Raw genomic sequence first — 20,929 nt, 5'->3', positions numbered from 1 at the left:
GAAATAAAAATGAACTTTATATTTGGTCGCTGTTTTACTACAAAGCTATACTTTAAGTTCAGAACTTGCTGTGAAATACTGTGTTCTTCCCTGGTTCTTCCTCATGGTCACATGACCTTCATGCATTTTTTAATGAAAAATAATTTAAACATTACAGCATTCATAAAATGCCTTTTTGATTTTTCCCTTTTCACAATATATAATGCATAAACACCTTACAAATATACGTGGCACAATACAAATAAAACACATTTTAATAAGAATTTCAGCAAATAAACATCCTTAATATGTTTATGTCGTTATTAAGATTTTTATGGTGATGCTTAGTTTCACTTTCTCATTTAGAGAAACTCCTGAGATAAATAGTTAAATCTGCAAACTTTAATAATAAATCTACATAAAATGCTGCGTTTCCCACCTCCTTCATTCAGCCGCAAGGACTTCTGGGACTTCTTGAACGAGTTTTGCGCTCAAGTCTGCATTGATGCGTCTTTGATATCAAGAACACATTCAGTCACTTGTCCTCCGTTCTTGCGGTCTTGAGTTTTGTAACTGAACTTTGGCAGTTCTTCTTCGCTAAAGAACGCATGTTGAGAAACAGCCAATGTCTGTGTAGCTCCACCCCCTAAAACAACGAGAGTCAAACAGGTCTATGCAGAAACCAAACAGTAAAGAAGCTGTACAGTGCCAGGTTCTGGTAAACAATATTTGTATTGCCTTATTTCTGATGCCAACATTAGGAAAGAGTGGATTCACTTCATTAATAACTTTCGTTCTCTGTTTTACTTCAAATTTGTGTGAATATTATGCAACAATACTAATACTAATCATAACAATGAAATATTGAATTATTTAAAATGTTTATCTAATCATAGCAATGGGCATTTACTTTTGACAAGTCTACAATTTGACACTCAGGGTTGCTAAGTCTGTATTTTTTCAGCAGAATTGTGCTACATTTAACCGCTGTGAGCTTTTTTATCAAACAATGTTGTTCTACTACTAATAAAACTGTGCTTGGATGATGAAATGGAGTAAGCACACTTTAGTGAGGTGCAGGGTCTCTTGAGGAGAGACTGCATGTGCGTCTGTTTCAGTTTCCATAGTAACAGATTGTCAGCACTCTCCAGGATTGTTGCTAAATACTAACTATAAAGTCTCTGTAATTTACAGAGGAAAATTGATTTACAATTTAATTAGGAATGTCTGTATTTGGCCGCATATATACATTTTTTAAAACTTTTTTATTTATTTTTTTATCATGAGAGACCCAATGCTAGCTGTGCAATCTTTATAATTACTAATATACAGGGGTTTTTTTTTTTTTTTTTTTTTTTCAAATAAGAAGCCGTGTATAATAGATACAGTGATGTAAAATGTCTATTTTACAAATTGTAAATAGGCTATTTTGAGCTTGTTTTGATTGATAATTGGTCAAGTTTTGTTGTGATGACCTGGCAACCTTGCTGAAATACCTATTTAAAGAATCTGTTATGGTAGGGGGCTCAAAATAGGACTAGAAAGTAGCCTATTAATTCTAAATTAGTATTATGAGTGAACATTAAAGACCAGTATAAAAACAATTTAAAAATCAGTTTAAGATCCCTGTAAAATTTTAATATTAAGTGGCTAATCCAATTAAGACCAACTAACCAGTAATGGTACCAGGCTCTTTTTTTTTCTCAAATATGAGGTCTACAACTGACACATAATTTGTCAGCTGAGGGTTTTGGCGTGGACTGAATGTAATTGTCTTTGACTGGATGTGACGTGGAGATTCCTCACAGGGACGCCTGTCTCTTCTCTGATACCCAGGAAATGTCAGCCTTTACTGGGCTGAATGTTTCTCAGTCAGGATCTTATCTGTGACTCACACGCTATCGCTCTTTAGTCAGAGACTCTTAGCATAACTCTTCATGATGAGCGCTTATCTGCAGTTAACTGATTAGATTACTTCATTTTTCTCTCTTTAACTATAGCCTCTGTCCGTTCAAACACAAGTTTCATTAATTCAGTGATTACTAGTGCAACTAGTATACACTCTTCTCTGGGTTTGAGGTTGGAAAGTTATCCTTTAAAAAAACTTTTCCCCATCACCAAAAGCTGCATTTATTTAATACTTTCCAAACAGTACTATAATGAGCTATTATTACAATTTTAAATGACTGTTTTCTCTTTACTTGTACTATTGATTTTCAATTGATTCCTGTAGTGGCAGAGCATTTTTCCTCCAGTCTTCTACTCAAGTGTTAAATGATCCTTCAGAAATATTTCACTGATTTGATGCTGAACAATTTGTTCTTTAATATTTTTACTGAAGCAATGATTTTTTTTTCAGGATATTTTGATGAAAAAAGATAGAAAGTACATAAGAGGTAAACTTTTCATTTGAGTCAAAATATTACAGATGTTTTTACTGTCACTTTTGATCATTTTAATGCATCCTTGCTGATTAAATATATAAATCTAGGTGACCACATATTTTGTAATGTCATTATGTAATTTTGTTTGATTAAATCAATCAAATAAAGGGTCTTTGTCAACTTAAGACGTCATCCCCAAACTTGTGAACAAAGGAACCTATACAAGACCTTTTTAAAGGCACAGACTGATCTCAAAATCATTTATTACATTTTCTAATTTATTACTTTAAATCTAACAAGGCAAAAAGAAAACACCTGATGAAATGTCTATTTAGGAATCACTGGGTATATATTACACATTTTAATTAATTATTCTGCATGTAATTAATATGTAGGCAACTGTTCTTTCTTATTTCTATTTAAATTTTTAAATAGACAATTTGGAGATTCATGAAATGCATTCAGCAGCTACTGATGTAAAAGAGGCACGGATATAGCAAAATTACCCTTTTTTATTGTACTTAAAGGGTAAAGGGGTAATGTCCTGTATGTTTTTTGCACCGACTAATCATTTCACTTCATAAGTCCTCATTATACAGTGCATCCAGAAAGTATTCGTAGCGCTTCACTTTTTACAATTTTTTTATGTTACAGCCTTATTCCAAAAAAGATTCAATTCATTTATATCCTGAAAAAACCTGAAAAATCACATGTATATAAGTATTCACAGCCTTTGCTCAGTACTTTGTTGATGCATATTTGGCAGCAATTACACAAGCTTGGCACACCTGTCTTTGAGAATTTTTGCACTCAAACTTTGTAGTATCGATCAAGCTCAATCAGGTTGAACGGGAATCGACGGTGTACAGTCATTTTCAGATCTCTCCAGAGATGTTCAATGAGATTTAGGTCTGGGCTCTGGCTGGGCCACTCAAGGACATTCATCGAGTTGTTGTGAAGCCACTCCATTGATATTTTGGCGGGTGCTTTGGGTCATTGTCCTGCTGGAAGATAAACCATCGCCCCTGGCTGAGGTCAAGAGCACTCTGAAGCAGGTTTTCATTCAGGATGTCTCTGTACATTGCTACTGTACATTCATCTTTCCCTCTTTCCTGACTAGTCTTCCAATTCCTGCTGCTGAAAAACATCCAAACAGCATGATGCTACCACCACCATGCTTCACTGTAGAGATGGTATCAGCCTGGTGATGAGCGGTGCCTGTTTTTCTCCAAACGTAACGCCTGCCATTCACTTTAAAGAGTCCAATGTTAGTCTAATCAGACCAAGTAATTTTGTTTCTTATGGTCTAAGAGTCCTTCAGATGCCTTCCGGCAAATTCCAAGTGGGGAGTGGCTTCCGTTTGGCCAATCTACCAAACAGGCCTGGCTGGTGGATTGCTGCTCAGATGGTTTTCCAGAGATGACAGACAAAGTGTCCATCAGAGCTCAGATAAAGTGACCATTGGGTTATTGATCACCTCCCTGTCTAATGCCCTTCTCCCCCAATCACTCAGCTTAGATTGGCCGGACAGCTCTATGAAGAGTTCTGGTGGTTCCATACAGCTTACACTGATGGATGATGGAGGCCACTGTGTTCATTGGAACTTTCAGAACAGCAGAAATTTTTTAGTAACCTTCCCCAGCCTTGTGCCTCAAGACAATCCTGTCTCGGAGGTCTACAGACAACTCCATTGTCATCATGCTTGGTTTGTGCTTTGACATGCATTGTCAACCCTGGAACCTTTTATAGACAGGTGTATGCCTTTTCAAATCATGTCCAATCAACTGAATTTACCACAGGTGAACTCTGCTGAAACATCGCAATAGTGATCAGAGGAAACAGAATGTACCTGAGCTCAATTTAGAGCTTTACGGCAAAGGCTGTGAATACTTGCGTATATGTGATTTTTCAGTTTTTTTTATTTTTAATAAATTTGCAAATCTTTTTCACCTTGTCATTATAGCCTATTGTGTGTAGAATCTTGAGGAATACATTAATTTATTGCATTTTGAAATAAGGCTGTAACAAGCACTATGAATACTTTCCAGATGCACTGTATCATCAGGAGCCACTGAATGTATATATATATATTTTACTCTCAAAATGTCAGTAGCCATTGACTTGCATTATATGAATTACAGAGCACCACATTTTCAGCTATCTTTTGTTCTACTGCAGAAAATAGCTTGAAACTGCATAAGTTAACAGCAAATTTTTGGGTGAACTATCCTTTTAATGTGAAATCTCTACAGAGATGCAGACCTGGCTCTACAGCACATCTGTTCCATCTGCCCATGCTTACCTTATATTGTGCTGTGTGCAAATATCAGCACATATGTTTTAAAATTAGACACACAGTGCACGCTTAGCAGTTTCCCAGCTCATTTCTTGTCTGTCCGGCTGACCTGTGTGCTGTATGTTGATTTGAGGATTATCCTTGAACCGACAGTGTTGGAAAACAACTCTCATTAAAGCCATGAAAGTAGGCTACATGTGCAAATGGACTCTGTGATTCGCCTCCGGGTCCTGCAGCACTTGAGTCCAGCAATATGTGGGCAGTGAACGCAGTGGTTTGTGCGTTTTTCCCATTGTAATGCAGTGGTAATGTGTTTGGTTTATTTAAACAGGGCATCATTACTCCTGGCAGGCTTTGACAGCTCTGGGACGCTTGCTGCTCAGAGCTCTGATCTGAATTTGAATCAGACACATGTTGCTGTTGTAGAGGTGGAGAGCCGTGTGTCTCTTGTTAGTTCCGATGCTGAAGAACACCTGCATATGCTTACTCAAAGTTTAGTAAGGGATAATTGATGATAAGCCAATGTAGAAATAGTTTCTTACACATTGTATGGTTTGATTTTTGACAGTGGAAATAACTGAAATCATTCAGTGTAGGGATATGGAACTGTGACACAGTCAAGACCTGCCTTTAGCTACTTTAGTCATGCAGTTATCTGAGAAACTTACTCCTTGAATACTTATCAGCCAATCAGAATGAAGCATTTAACAGCCCTTTAGTAGAAGGGGTTGTTCTATCACATCTTTTACATGGTCAGAGACAGACTGCACGTCATGTGCAAATCAGCATCACCCTTTTGTATAGAATAAACACATTTTGTTAATACTGGTAGACTAATTGCCTCAGACAAATGCAGAACAACATCCGATCACTGTTGCACTTTTGAATTTTCTCTATAAATAAAATTGCAGCAAGTGTCTCATGGAGAGTGCATCTGATGGTTGCTTAGCGATGACAGATGCGATGAGCGTGCAAGGTGAGTGTGTTAAAATGAATGCAGGACTAAATGCATCTCTCGTTTTAAAACCACATAGTTTTTAATGTGTAATGTGAATGACCCCTAAGGTTGCTTTGACACCTGTGTTCTATTTATTTGCACTAGAGTTTATTTCCCTGTTTGGAGTGGTTTGTTTGGATACCAAAAAGCACCAAAGCAGACTAAACAAGCATACCAAGACCTGGTTGAATAAGTGACCTCGATACACTTTCAAACAAACGCTGGAGCAGTTTATTTGTGGTTAAGAACATGATCTAAACTAGAACAGACCCAACTGCAAAAAGTACTGTGCACTTTTGTGCTAAACCAGCTGCCATAGTCAGCTGTGCTGTGTATTATGGGATCAGGGCAAATATTTGTTTACAGTTCTTTAGCAACACCTACTTGGTAGTTTGCGGACAAACTTCTGAAGTGACCTACGATGCCCCTTCACCATTTGAAGTACATTGAATCTTTGTTTTCAAGCATTGTTTTCAAGAAATGTAGTTTGTCTGAGTACTACTGTGTATACAGTATATAACTATATAATATACATTTACATATACATTTAGTCATTTAGCAGACGCTTTTGTCCAAAGCCACTTACAAATGAGGACAAGGAAGCAATTTACAAAACTATAAGAGCAACAATGAATAAGTGCTATAGGCAAGATTTAGGTCTGTAACGTCTAAGAAGGAAAGTATTAGTAATCTTTTTTTAATACAGTTAGTGGTATATCCAGAGAGGCAATTGCAGATTAGGAAGTGAAGTGGAGACTAAATAGTTGAGTTTTTAGTCGTTTCTTAAAAACAGCAAGTGACCTGCCGTTCTGATGCAGTTAGGGAGTCTTCCCTCTTTGGGATGTTAGGGAGTCTTCCCTCTTTGGCATGGAACCACGAGGCAACATTCATTCACAGAATGCAAGTTTCTGGAGGGCACATAGATCTGCAGAAGTGAGAGCAGATAAGAAGGAGCAAAGTCAGAAGTCGCTTTGTAGGCAAACATCAGAGCTTTAAATTTGATGCTAGCAGCAACTGTCAGCCAGTGCAAACGGATGAGCAGCGGAGTGACATGTGCTCTTTTAGGTTCATTGAAGACCACTCGTGCTGCTGCGTTCTGGAGCAGCTGAAGAGACTTGATAGAGTTAGCTGGAAGCCCGGCTAGTAGAGAGTTGCAGTAATGCAGTTTGGAGAGAACAAGAGCTTAAACAAGGAGTTGAGCTGCATGTTCAGATAAGAAGGGTCTGATCTTTCTGATGTTATAGAATGCGAATCTGCACGATCGAGCAGTTCTAGAAATGTGGTCAGAGAAGTTTAGTTGGTCATCAATCGTTACTCCAAGGCTTTTCATCATTTTGGATGCAGTAATGGTTGCCCCATCCATCTGGATTGAAAAGTTATGATGTAGATTTGGGTTGGCAGAAACTACAAGCATTTCCGTTTTGCGAGGTTAAGCTGAAGATGATGATCTTTCATCCAGTGTGAAATATCCAACAGGCAGGCTGAGATGCGAGCTGGAACCGAGGGATCATCAGGATGAAAAGAGAGGTATAGCTGGGTATCATCAGCATAGCAGTGGTAGGAGAATCCATGTCTCTGGATGACTGGTCATAGAGATGACATGTAGATGGAGAAGAGAAGTGGCCCAAGAACAAAGTCTTGAGGTACCCCAGTGTTTAGATGCTGTAGGTTGGACACCTCTCCCCTCCAAGACACCCTGAATGACCTGTCAGAGAGGTAAGATCTGAACCATTGTATAACAGTGGCCGCAACGCCCAGTGACTCAAGTGTAGATAGCAGGATCTGGTGGTTTACAGTGTCAAAAGCAGCTGACAAATCCAGCAAGATGAGGACTGATGATTTAGAGTCTGCTTTAGCCAGTCTGAGATCCGCCAGGACTGAGAGCTGGGCAGTCTCAGTTGAGTGGCCTTTCTTAAAGCCAGATTGCTTGTTGTCCATGAGATTGTTTTGAGTAAGAAAGTCCAGGACTTGATTGAACACTACTTTATCTAGAATCTTGGCCATGAATGTAAGTAGGGATACTGGTCTGTAGTTTTCAAGCAGTGTATGGTCCAGGTTGGGTATCTATAGCAGTGGGGTTACCCTAGCCTGCTTAAATGAAGTGGGGAATAAACCAGAGTCAAGAGATGTGTTAATTATGTGAGTCAGTGTTGGTATGACTGCAGGAGAGATGGCTTGCAAGAGATGAGAGGGAATGGGATCAAGTGGACAGGTGGTTGCATGGCTAGATAGCACGAGTTTGGACACCTCAGACTCAGAGTCATATATACAATGACCCGGGATAGAGTCAGCCAGTGCAGTCAACTCTCCATACTAACAAGCATTGTGTTGCATTCAAGCATTCAGGCTGTTGTGCAAGTAGGACTTTATTCTGTGTATCAACCATCCTGGATGCATTTTTTACCACTTATTAAATGTCTGCTTGCCACATTACATACAAATCAGACACAAAACATTGTTCTGAGCTGTAATAGTTTTTTTAATAATTTACTTAAATGAATAGCTGACAGTAACGTAAACAGCTGACCGATGTATATACTAACTTGCATATTATTCAGTCACAAGATGGCGCCTAACAGTCAAACATACAAATCTGACAGAAGTTTAACTGTCTGCATAATGCATAAGGTGCATCCCAAACCTACTTATGCACTATTCTATGCCATTTTGTGCATAGTGTATACAGTCAACTACACTGTTTCAATTGACTATGATCTTCTATGTGAAGCTGCTTGGACACAATCTACATTGTTAAAGCGCTATACAAATAAAGGTGAATTAATTTGAATTGAATATACTGTGCCATTTGGGCTGCAGCTATAGACTAATTTGCATACTATTTATTAATTAGATGGTGTCAATTGGTCATAAATTATAGCATGACAGACAAGCAAAAATATATGAATGTGGATGTAAAAATTTCAATTTGCATGTATTCACTGTCAGTCAAGGTGATTTGGAGTTCCCGGGTGAGCCTGCGTTATTTAGCAGTTGTTATCTCGGTATAGCATACCTTGGAATGTTGCAACTTGACTTATCAGAATCGAATATTCCAGGCAGATGTAAAAAGGTGCATCAACATCTCTTTTAGATGTTTTACTTTAAGGTAAAGTAAAAAATATTGTAACTATAAGGCGGTATAACAGTCTGATCGATCTGGTGCTGTCAGTTGTTCAGAGTAAATGTAGGGCACTGTTGGAGTGTTGAAACAGAGTCAGTCATGTGAACATGAGCTGATGAGTTTTTTCTAGAAGGGCCCTTTGGGCGTATAGATCTGCATTGATCTCTGTTCCACTCAAACCTAGTGTCTAAACCAGCTCTTTAAACTCTATTGCACTGAGTTTGCCTGCTTTGTGAACTCTAACACACTCTCATGCAAAAGTTGGACACGATGGTGAACTTTGTCATGAAGAGCGTGCAGTGAATATGAAATGAGATCTTTAGTTATTGATGTATGATTAATGCCTGCGATCATGGTCAAGATTCACAGAGCCTAAATCTTAGCTGTTCAAGGACTACAAGCAATATTTTGCCCAAACATGAGCATACTGTCATCATTTATTCACGTTCAGAGCTTTTGTTGACCACAAAATAAACTTGATTGTCTATTTTTATTTTCACAGGCATATTAAATGGGGTTTAATGTTGGTTTGAATTACAACAATGTTCATTATCACAATGCTATTTTAGGGTAATTTATATTAGCTGGGGTGATCTTAACCAATAAGCGAAGTAAGCAGCCACTTAGGGCCCTGGGGAATTAGGGGGCCCGGCCCCCAACCAATATTAAGAAGCCTATATTAATCATATTGCTCTTGTTTACATTTTCTATCATATATTGTAAAATCTATCTATAACCATCATGATTTTAACGGCATTACTTCTTTTCTAAATTGGGGGCCTCCATGAACAGTGGAACATTTATTCCATACTGCACAGGCAGATATTAAAAGCTAATCAATAAAAAAATGCTAATTAACTGTAACATATAGTTAGTTTGTGAACTTGGTTTTTAATTGTGAATTTATTGCATTTAATTTTATATAACGAACATAAGGTTTCCACTTAATTTTTTAACAAGCAGTGTATTTAAAAACAAAACAACAACATCCACAAAAAACAAAACATATACAGAGAGAGATAGAGATTGTGTGTTTTGAGTTTAATGCTAGGGCCCCAAACCTGGAATTGCTTAGGGCCCTTAAATCTTTAAGTCTGCCCCTGACTATTAGTATATATTTATTTTTTCAATATGAAAAATGTAATTCCGTTTTTTTTTGCCACAAATATTACATATTTATTGGATTTTGCTTAAACACCAAAACAAAACCCCATTACAGAACATTAGCGACAACCAGAGAAAAACTGAAACATTTATATAATATAAACAACATATTTACAGTAAATAATAAAGCAAATTAATTGAAATAAAATGAAAAACTTTCTGTAAATAACAGTTCAGATATGCATACAGTTTGTTTCTATTTTAATTTTAAATTGTCATATTTTGTCATAATTTCACAATTTAAACACATTTTACTTAGTTGACAAGGCAACATTTATAATGTTTCTTTACTTTTTCAATTAAAAAGTTATTTTTTTTAATAGTTTTTTGTTGATTTTCATTACATGTATGACAGCTAATACATTCTTCTAAATATCTTTGTTGTGTTCCATTGCAAAGATAAAATACTGTAGCAGACATTTGTGTAACTACATGAGTAAATGATACAGAATGACATGTTTTGGGTGAAATATTGCTTTAAGTACCTCATACATTGGCATTATTCCGATATGTGTCCTCAGACATTTTAAAGTCCTCCTCAATCCACATTTTGATGATGTAATGCCACATTAACTTTTTGATAGTAGTTAACAGTTGTAGTCCCAGTTTAGTGCATAGGGGGCGCTCATGAGCAACATTTTGAACCATATAACCGTTAATGGGACACCCTGCTGTATTGCTGAAATTCATGGATGGTTGCATGCAAAGGCCAAAACACCACAAGTCCACATCAAATGAACCTTTTGGGACGAGGCCATAATGTGCATTATACAGTACATTTATCATACTTTAGTGCTTGCTTTTATTGTAAAAGCGAACCTCTCTTCTAAAATCAGCTAATGAGTCAATTATAAAAAAAATAAAAAAAAAAGAAAAGAAAGAAATTGACTGTAAGTTATACAGTTTTTGTTGTTGTTGTTGATGATGAAGAACATGGCCCCTTTTAGCTGTAGTGAATAATTAATAGATGTAATATTGTCTGTGAACAAAGAAATAGGCCAATATATACAGCAGTGTATTTAAATTCACTATAAAGTTGAACATTTTTAAGTCACTTTACATATTTAATCAAATTGTAAAACAAAATATTTACATTTTTAATTATGTGGTGACAAATGCCAGCATAATTACCCAGAAATCCTTATAATATACTGACATGCAGCTTAGTAAACATTTATTGATATTAAAAACAAAAAAGTTCTGCATAATGTTTTGTGAATATAATTTTTTTTTTTTCCTGGATTCCTCGATTTATGAAAAGTTTTAAAGTATTGCATTATTTGAAATAGAAATGTTAATTAATGTTGATCATAAGATTTTGATTTAGCTTATTTATTTTCTAAGTAAAATATTTTTAAGTATAAATAAAATACATAAAAAAATACTTAAAATATTTAAAAACTGCTTAAAAAAAGCTAAAACTGAAACCTGAGAAAATAACTTCCATTGTTAAATGAATTAAAATTCCATTTTAAAAATGTCACTGTGACCTCTATGGTGAGGGGGCTACATTTTTAAATCTTCTCTCAGTCTTTTCTCTTTGCTCTTCAATGATCTGTGCTTTTTTATAATGGAAGTTAGTGTCATGTTTTAGAACTGGGCTTAATCTTTAAAGTGCACGTGGATTAGGCTGAGTGGAAGTCTTCGCCTGCATGGCTCAGAGGTGAATTTGTGCGGTCGGGTGACTTTATCTGAGGATGTGGACTTATAAGGAAGCAGGTCAGTGCGCATTCACAGCCCTGCCTGTTTGATCAACTTCTTAAATTACCCTCATCCCATATAAAAAGAAGTGTGCGCGTGTGTAAAAACATGCATGGTGCCATGATAAATTGGATGAAGACATGCACGAGTTAACATGATCAGGTGTTTGACTTTTCAGGGACTTATTGTAGATATACATTTTTCTTTATACATGTCAGAGACATTTTTTTTATTAGTAAAAGAATAAGATAAAAAAACAAACCACAGTCAATTAACAGCATTTATTACATGTATTGTTTTCTTAAAATAGACAATCAATGATCACCGTGAGCTAATTTAATTTATTTGGAGGACTTAAACCCAGAATTGTTAAGCTTTAAAAAAGACTTATCACGCAAAAGTGCTTTGATAAGAGGTTAAACACATTTGTGTGGCAGCAGTCTGTGAATATACCAAGCTTCTGAAGATAAAAATATATTCATTGTATTTTTATAATCAGAATTGAGTAAAATCGGTCTGTAGAAACACGAAAATTTGACATTCTCCCTTTGTACAATCACTTAAATTAAAGTCCAGTTCATTTGTATAGCACATTTTACAATAATTGTTTCAAAGCAGCGAATTGAATAATAATGCACATTATTGCATCACAATCAAATAGAGAAAAGTTTATTTATTAAAAGTAAGGTTATTAGTTACCATAACTTTATTAGTTGCCAACAACTTTAACTAATTAACTAGTAACTAATAGCTTTTATCAGTTTAAGTTATTATATACACACATATTTAACCTGTATTTATATAGTATAGGTTATGTTTGTGTAAATGTTCAGTGAAGTGTATTTGTGTATAAAGTGCATGTGTTGTTCTTAAAGTCCTCAAAGCTTGGCATCATCTCTTCCCAGGTCTTAGTACATGTCATCAAAGGGGGAAAGCACCGTCCATTAGTGGATTTCTCTTTCCTTAGCATAGGAATCGACCAATAGGCATTTGTAGCTTGGCTCTCTTTTCAAAATACTGTTATTTGAATTTAAAGCGACAGTCACCAAAATGGCACAATTATAGGATCATATAAAATGTGCAGTTTAAAAAGCTATAAAACATTATTTGTGTGGTATTTTGAGCTGAAACTTCACATACACACTCTAGGGACATCAGAGACTTGTTTTACATCTTGCAAAAAGATGCATAATAGGTCTCCTCTAAATGTTAGAAAGGCACAATACAGCCACTCTCCTTTTAAAACGTGCAAATTGGTTAAAATGTTTTTTTTTAAAGTCAAGGTTTAATGTTGAAATGTTGTCATAGCGACACAGTTGTTAAATTAGTTTGGATTTTCACTGACAAGTGTATTTATTTTTACCCTTATTACCATGTTGCTATAACTGTATTTAAACATTTACATATTATCCTCATTCATTCTGTTGCAAAAACCTTACTGTGTTTAAAAAAAGATATAACTATAATTAACCCTTAATTAAGTTTTGACATGGCCGCACATTTGTGTTGTTTCAGTTTCTTATAACAGCTGTAGACCGATGGCACTGTATTCAGGGATAATTCTTCTACAATAATACTGTTTGTAAGCAGTATACTGTAGGCTTACAAGTGTATATTTTTGAGAAAACGTGTATATGCTTACCAAAAATGGAAGGTATGGTGTAGAGGTTAGAGGGAGGTTTACAAAATTATTAGATAATCAACATCATTACAATTCCTAAGTTATCATCACTTATATTGCACAACTTGCAACCTAATGCATTTGCAGTTTGCATTAGTACCAAATTAGAAACAAATATATAAAGTAGAAAATAATATTGAAGAAAAGTACTGTTTTAGGTGTTCCCTAAACAGTCGTAGACACACCATCAGCACTCGTGCATTAATTAGTTATAAAAATCTAAACTACAGTTGGATATTATTTTATTTTGGCAATAATAGACAATAATATCCTAATACTGATCCATCTTGTTTCAAAGTGAATAAGGTGAAAGTCACAACTTTCCCTTGTGTCTCTTTTGCTTATGTGTCCTTGTTACTCTTAAATATAAATATTCTTTAATGACATTGATGGTTCCCTGAAGAACCTTTTTAATACACAAAAAATATTATTTCAGTTATGAAAATTTCATTCACGTTAATAATAAATGCCGTTTTATTGAAAATGTTCGTCTTAAGGGATCACTTTGAAAGCCCTCTTTTGGAACCTTTATTTTTAAGATCATATATGGGGCATGGTTCTGACTTGATATTACTGTCTACTTTTGGGCAGATTGTCTGCCATCTGATTGTTATGTGAAGGCCACTATCGATCAATATATAACAACTGCATGAAAAATTGAAACAACTCTGATGCCATATCTACAGCTTTTCTAAGATGGAAAACTTCCTTGGTAGATGACTTGCAAAATTTTGTTGTGGAGTGCTCAAGTACAAGTCCATGTAAAGAGACATAAAATGTTGTTTTATTTTTTGTTTTTGTTTATATATATTTTAATATATGTGTACCTGTACTATATTTTTCACCTTTTATTAGACATGACAGTGGAGATTATAGACAGAAAAGTGTGGAAGGCAGAGAGAGGGGAAGAGTCGGCAAAGGATCATGAGTCAGGAATCGAACTCTGATCGTCTTGATCACCTCAGTATCATATATAAGTTCATTAGTGTAACTATTTGGCTTTTTCACTTTTTACCTGCTGCAAAATGTGCAAAAAGCTAATTATTTTTTGTATTTCTGATAAATCTGGGGTAAAATTAAATCATATACTGTATTTTAAGGGTTCCCACTTACATATGCTTGGCACTTATAGCAGGTTTGGCATGCTGTCCCGGGAGAGAACCCTGAGCTCGGAGATATTTGAGCCCAGGGCTCTTGCCCGGTCTAGAAGCATATCAGGAGAACCGAAATCAGGTAGGTCTCGATCGCTCCCCCTTTAGAAGGGGAGAAAAAAAAGGAGGAGATGGGGTGAAAGGGGGGATTCTTCCAAAACAAAGATAGTGCAATAAGGAGAAAGTGATCCATTTATATTAAGCTAGGATCATTCTGATTGGATTATTACTGATTACGGATGAGTAGCCAGCGGTGCACAATCATATCACGTGCTCCTCTCAAAATTAGTTTATGAAACTTCACGTAATGTTTTTGAATGACAAGGAATCACAGTGATGGAATTCCAGGTATTTGCAGTAAGAAAGTAATGTCAATACAATACAATACAATACAATACAATACAATACAATACAATACAATACAAAACAATATTTACAGTATGTAAAAAGCACATTTAAACACAACCAAAGTTGACCAAAGTAATGTACATGGGAGTACTAAATGATAGAGTTAAAAATAAGGTTAAAAGAAAACTAGACTACCAGATTAATCTGTAAGAGCAATAATAGAACCGGTTATTAAGGAGCATTAAAAGTAAGAGAACATAGAAAGGTCTTTAAAACTGACTTAAATAGAGAAATAGAAGGGGAAAGTCTAATATTAATGCATTAAATCAGATGCAGACATCAAATTCTTCCTTCAGGTCTGTGCTACAACATCCTTATAAAAGCTCAAAAGCAATACCCAAACCCTGACCTTCTTTAAAACCTGAAGGCAGCATTACAAAGAAAGCACATGAACTCATGAAGTTATGGGGGCTGTCCTAGACAGGATTGTTTGGGTTACCCCACTGTGACCGTCTGACTTCGGGCTCTGGTGAACTACATTTGATTTCATCAGCTCATGTGGCTTTGGAAATGCTGAATGCTGCTGACATGTGCTGTCGCATTTGCTTTGTGCTTTGGGCCACACTTACCGGCTGATAAACAAATCAGGACGATTTGATTCGCTTGTCCGTCTGCCTAATCAATCCACCAACGCCACAATTAACCTACATAGAAGAGCATAACCGGATTACAAGATGAATTTTCACACACACAAACAGCTTCCCTTGTTAATCACATCAAATCTTGTGTGTTTCTAGGGTCGTTTTTTCCCTTAGGATCCATTCTAGATGTTGAACTGTGATGTGAAGCCAGTTTAAATGCAGATTACATTCTTCATTACGTTTTCACAATTTAAAACAGCATTCTCGTTTAACTCAATTTCACACACAGTCCCTTCTTGCTGCACCAGAACAATGGATCTTTGGAGGGTGTAAATTTGAACTCCATTCTCTTCCATCCATTCATTATGAATGAGACAGGAAGAAAACTGCTTGTGGCGGCCAGGTCTACTCTTCCTCGCTGGTTTACTGCACACTAATAAATAATAGCAGTCCTGTCTGTGGAGGAGCCAGAAAGCTTGGGCAGCAGACTGTTTCCAGTGCCTTAAAAACACCAAACGCATGAAAGGGCACATTAATGCGCCACTGTGGAGCCAATAAACATCTCACCAGAGTTTTACTGGAGCATTTTGGTCACACTCTTGGCTCAATGAAAGTTGCGTCAATGTTAGCTGTGAGCTTGTTGTTATGGTTCCCCTGAGCATCTGCTAACAATCTTAAAACCCTTGGCTTGTTAAGAAAGCTTTGTTTTGATGTGCTTTCAGTTAAAGTGACAAGTGATTTGGTCACTTTCTAAAGTACATTTTAGCAAAAACAAAAGTGAATCAGCACAAAAAAAAGTTTCTTGTTTTTGTTTAATAATCAAAGAGTTGCATTCGGTCCCAAATGTACTCACATCAGCCCTCTGTTTCATTATTCATCCTTAACTGGAGACTCGATCTGAATGGGCGATTTGAATCAGTGAATCATTAACTGGAGACTCACTCTAAATAAATAATTTGAATCAGTGAATTGTTAACATGAAACTTGCCCTGACTAGATTGTTTGAATTGGCGAATCATTAACTAGATACTTATGCTGAATGGATCATTTGAATCTTAGAATTTTCAATTTGACAATTTTTCTGACTAGAGCATTTGAATCAGTGAATCCTTAACTGTAGACTCACTCTAAATAAATACTTTGAATCAGAGAATTGTTAACATGAGGCTTACCCTGACTAGATTGTTATAATTGGTAAGTCTAGATACTTATGCTGAATGGCTCATTTGAATCAGAGGATTGTTAACACAAGACTTATGCTGAATAAATTATTTGAATTAGATGATTGTTAAGCTGACTCTTGTTCTGACTAGATCATTTGAATCAGTGAATCCTTAACTGGAGACTCACACTGAATAAAAAAAATTGAATTAGAGAATTGTTAACATGAGACTTACCCTGGCAAGATTGTTGAAATCGGTAAATCTACACTCTTAGATATAAAGGTACTCGAGCTGCCACTGGGTGGTACCATTTCAAAACATACACATTTGTACTTAAAGGGTCCATATTGGTTCCTCAAAGGTACATATTAGAACCTAAATGTACAAACGTGTTTCTCTTAATTTTTTTAGGTACTAGTATATGCTTTTGAAGTACCAATATGGACTCTTTAAGTACAAATGTGTACCTTTGGTACCACCACAGTGACAGTTTGCATACCTTTATTTCTGAGAGTGTGGATACTGTACTTATGCTGAATGGATCATTTGAATCTGAGAATTGTTAAACTGATACTTGTTCTGACCTGATGAATTGAATCAGTGAGTCCTTAACTGGAGACTCACTCTAAATAAATACTTTAAATCAGAGAATTGTTAACATGAGGCTTACCCTGATTAGATTGTTACAATTGGTACATCTAGATACTTATGCTGAATGAATCATTTGAATCGGAGAATTGTCAATTTGACACTTGTTCTGACTTGATCATTTGAATCAGTGAATCCTAACTGGAGACTCACTCTGAATAAATGCTTTGAATCAAAGAATTGTTAACATAAGGCTTACCCTGTCTAGATTGGTAGAATTGGTGAATCTAGATATGCTGAATGGGTAATTTGATTTGGTGAATTGTTAACTAGAGACTCAATTTAAATGGATCATATGAATTAAAGAATTGTTAAGGTGGGACTTGTTCTGATTAAATCATTTGGATCAGTGAATCTTTAACTTGAGACGCAGTGAATCAGTGAATTGTAACATGAGACTTGTCCTGACTAGATGTTTGAAATCAGTAGTGAACTAGATAGTTACGCTGAATGGATCATTTGAATCTGAGAACTGTTAATTTGACACTTGTTCTGACCAGATCATTTGAATCACTGAATTGTTATCTGGAGACTCACTTTAAATGGATCATTTAAATCAGAGAATTGTTAAGCTGACACTTGTTCTGATAAGAATCAGTGAGTTGTTGACATGAGAACAGATCTGATCAATTTAAATCCGTAAATGAAACTTTCAGTGCAATTTGCAAAGCAATTTAACAGGTTAAATGAAAAGATTCAGCTTGTCAATGAATTGGAAACAACTGTCTCATTTTAGAATGGTAGGGATTTCCAGCTTGATTTCATGAGAAAACTAAACTATTTTACGTTTTGTCAGTTTAGTGGCTAATTCGTACATATTTAAATCAGTTTAGTCATATTAAAAATATAAATTTAAAAAAGGAGGTGTGACACTCAACCATCATTGGGCAATAAGCATATCACACTAAATTGTACGAATAAGATCATACAAATTCATACGAATTAGCCACTAAATCAAAAATTTATGAACTGAGATAGCGTTGGGATTTCTCCAGTTAAAAACATTAAGGAGCAACATGTTTTTTAAATCAATTAAGTGGGGTAAAAAGTGTGAAATTTTGGAGTGGAAGTAAACACAATAAAGTCAGCCACCAGCATAACTGTATACCTTTTCATCACTATTTTTTCACTGTGCATCTTTAATCCTAATAGTAGTTTTGTAACACCAACAAATGGGTTTGCACAAGCTATTAACGAATTTGTGCCTTTACTGGTTTTAAAAACTCACCGTATGCCGCAGATATGGTTTTTCAATGTAATAGTATGTTTCAAGCTTTATTCCCAAGGTACGTGAGCCACATTTTCCCAGTATGAATTAGCCAACTGTTAATAAGATGCAGCTAATCAAATATTCCTACTGCTAATTAGTGGATTAATCCTCTTATCAACTGTGGCCATACAAGTGAAGGTCATTAAATTTCCTGGCTGGGGAAATGGTTGCGTAACCACAGGCTCCCTGTGGAAAACACTTGAATCTTGTCATCTGTTGACCGTGAGATTAGCTGCACACTAAATCTGGAGCCTAGACACAAAACTGAATTCCGCTTCTAATAAATCTTTTTGAAGTGATAAATAGTGCATATGACAAATTTAAGCCCACCGACAACAGTTGCCAAAGTTCATTGTTGATATTTTCCTTTTATGAGTAATTGTCTACATGTTATACATTTTTCATTTCTCAAAGACATAAAAGGAAACAACCAAATAAAAGATTTTTAAAAAAAAGGAATTGATTGAATTCCTGTCACGTGAGACTTTCACCTTCCTACCCCTAAGATCCAGGATGCAAAATGGAGGCAAACCCTCACAAATAAAAACAATTTTCATATTACTCAAATAATTTTTTGTTCACAAATATATTTCAGCATAATCATAAAGGTCTTTAGACTCATCCAAATGAAACAAATCCTTCAATAAATCTATAGTTTTTTCTATACTTTGTCAAAAGTTCATGTGGGCAAAAACCTTGCAAGTACATAAATCATGAGAAAATAGGGAATAATGTGTTATTAAGGTAATAAATAAAGGTTTTTGGTCCGCAGCAAAATACTTAAAGTAAGGTAAAAAAAAAGGAAGTTAAATTGAACTTCTCGCACTAGTCCCACTCCCACAAAAGGGGTTAAAGTAACATTGGAGCAGAGTTAAAGTGCTGATTGAACAGAGAATAATGAACTCTTACTATTAAAAAGCAGAATCACTGAAGAAAACACAAAACTAAAACTGAATTCAGTCACAGCCTTAGGCCCTGCTTTACACACAAACATAGGTATCGTCTAAATCACAGCTTTTTCTACACGGTTTGACTGTTCATCCACACAAAAATACAAACACTTTAACCCACATTTATGAATCTTTTGTCAGGGTAAAGATTTCAAAAGCGGATAATGGACATGGCCTTAGAGGAACTCAAATGAGCGTCAGCGGCTTTACTTATCACTTGTTTGACTATTTCTGTCTTAGAGAGATTTACTAAAAATCTTCATTTTGTTAGACATCACCATTGTGGAGAGCACAATATATTTTTAAATAAATAAATAAATATTTAATTTATTTGACTGATGTAATTATGCAGTGGGGATTCATATTGAATGGTTTTCGTGTTTTAAACATAATACATGTGTTTTAGAATATGGTTTAATTCTGTTGAAAGCAGTTGTTTTAAATTAGAATGCCAAATCTTCTCCCCATATGCAAATTTTACATTGAATGGTTCTTACAACATATTTGCCCACCAGTAACTATAGTTGCTGCATATTCAAATATGATTTTCAAGAAAAAGAACCTGGAGAAAATAAATGCAAAACATGTTAATATAGGATACTATTAACCAGGCTACATGCATAAAACCATTCAGAAAGAATTGGGCACAAATGGGTTAAATGACCTCACATATTTGAACTTTTTATATAGTTTTTGATATAAAAGACCACTAAATAATGATGATTTTGAGAAACACATTTCTTAAAATGCTATTTATTTTAAATTAAAATTGCATTCAATGGCATGCATTAACTAAATGCCTAATAACCATTTCCCAAATACCTTTACCAGAAATCAACTTTGTATCAAGTTGACCTGTCTATTTTTCCACCCACTACTAAAGTAGTGTCAAATACTTTTTAAAAGCACAAGTTTTTTTTAAAAACAGGATGTTTTATTTTAAATGTCTACATATGAGACTTATATATTAGACTTATATATTTTTGAACCAAAATTTTCTTTCTTTCTTTCTTTCTTTCTTTCTTTCTTTCTTTCTTTCTTTCTTTCTTTCTTTCTTTCTTTCTTTCTTTCTTTCTTTCTTTCTTTCTTTCTTTCTTTCTTTCTTTCTTTCTTTCTTTCAACCCCCTAGCACCCCCTTGTGGCTTCCTTTGGATTCCCTGACCACAGTTTAACAACCCCAGCCTGGAAAAACTCACACACTGTGGGCCGCATACTCAGAAAGACATTATTTTCAGATCACAAGATCAGTCAAATACCTGCAGAATGCATTACAGTTTGTTTTAGCACATTTTTTTCTGTTAAAACAAACTGTATATCTGTATATAAATACACCTTTTTTTCATTCCTGTTTAATACTTTGTGATATAAATATACAAAATATTATTTATAAGAATCTGTGTTTAGCTGGACTGCAGGATGTTGCAGGACTGAGACT

The 20,929-nt window shown here is 35.3% G+C and overlaps 1 protein-coding gene across 15 annotated transcripts in view; it reads left to right on the top strand.

The window, feature by feature from the left end:
• arhgef4 (Rho guanine nucleotide exchange factor (GEF) 4) overlaps positions 1-20,929 on the top strand; it is a 160,668-nt gene that overhangs the window by 117,194 nt on the left and 22,545 nt on the right. The gene's annotated exons all lie outside the window — the stretch shown is intronic.

This window comes from Danio rerio, chromosome 2 (assembly GCF_049306965.1).
Source record: "Danio rerio strain Tuebingen ecotype United States chromosome 2, GRCz12tu, whole genome shotgun sequence".
In the NCBI taxonomy this organism is placed as follows: Eukaryota; Metazoa; Chordata; class Actinopteri; order Cypriniformes; family Danionidae; genus Danio; species Danio rerio.
Note: the sequence above shows the minus strand (reverse complement) of the source record. Positions and strands in the feature narration are given on the sequence as shown.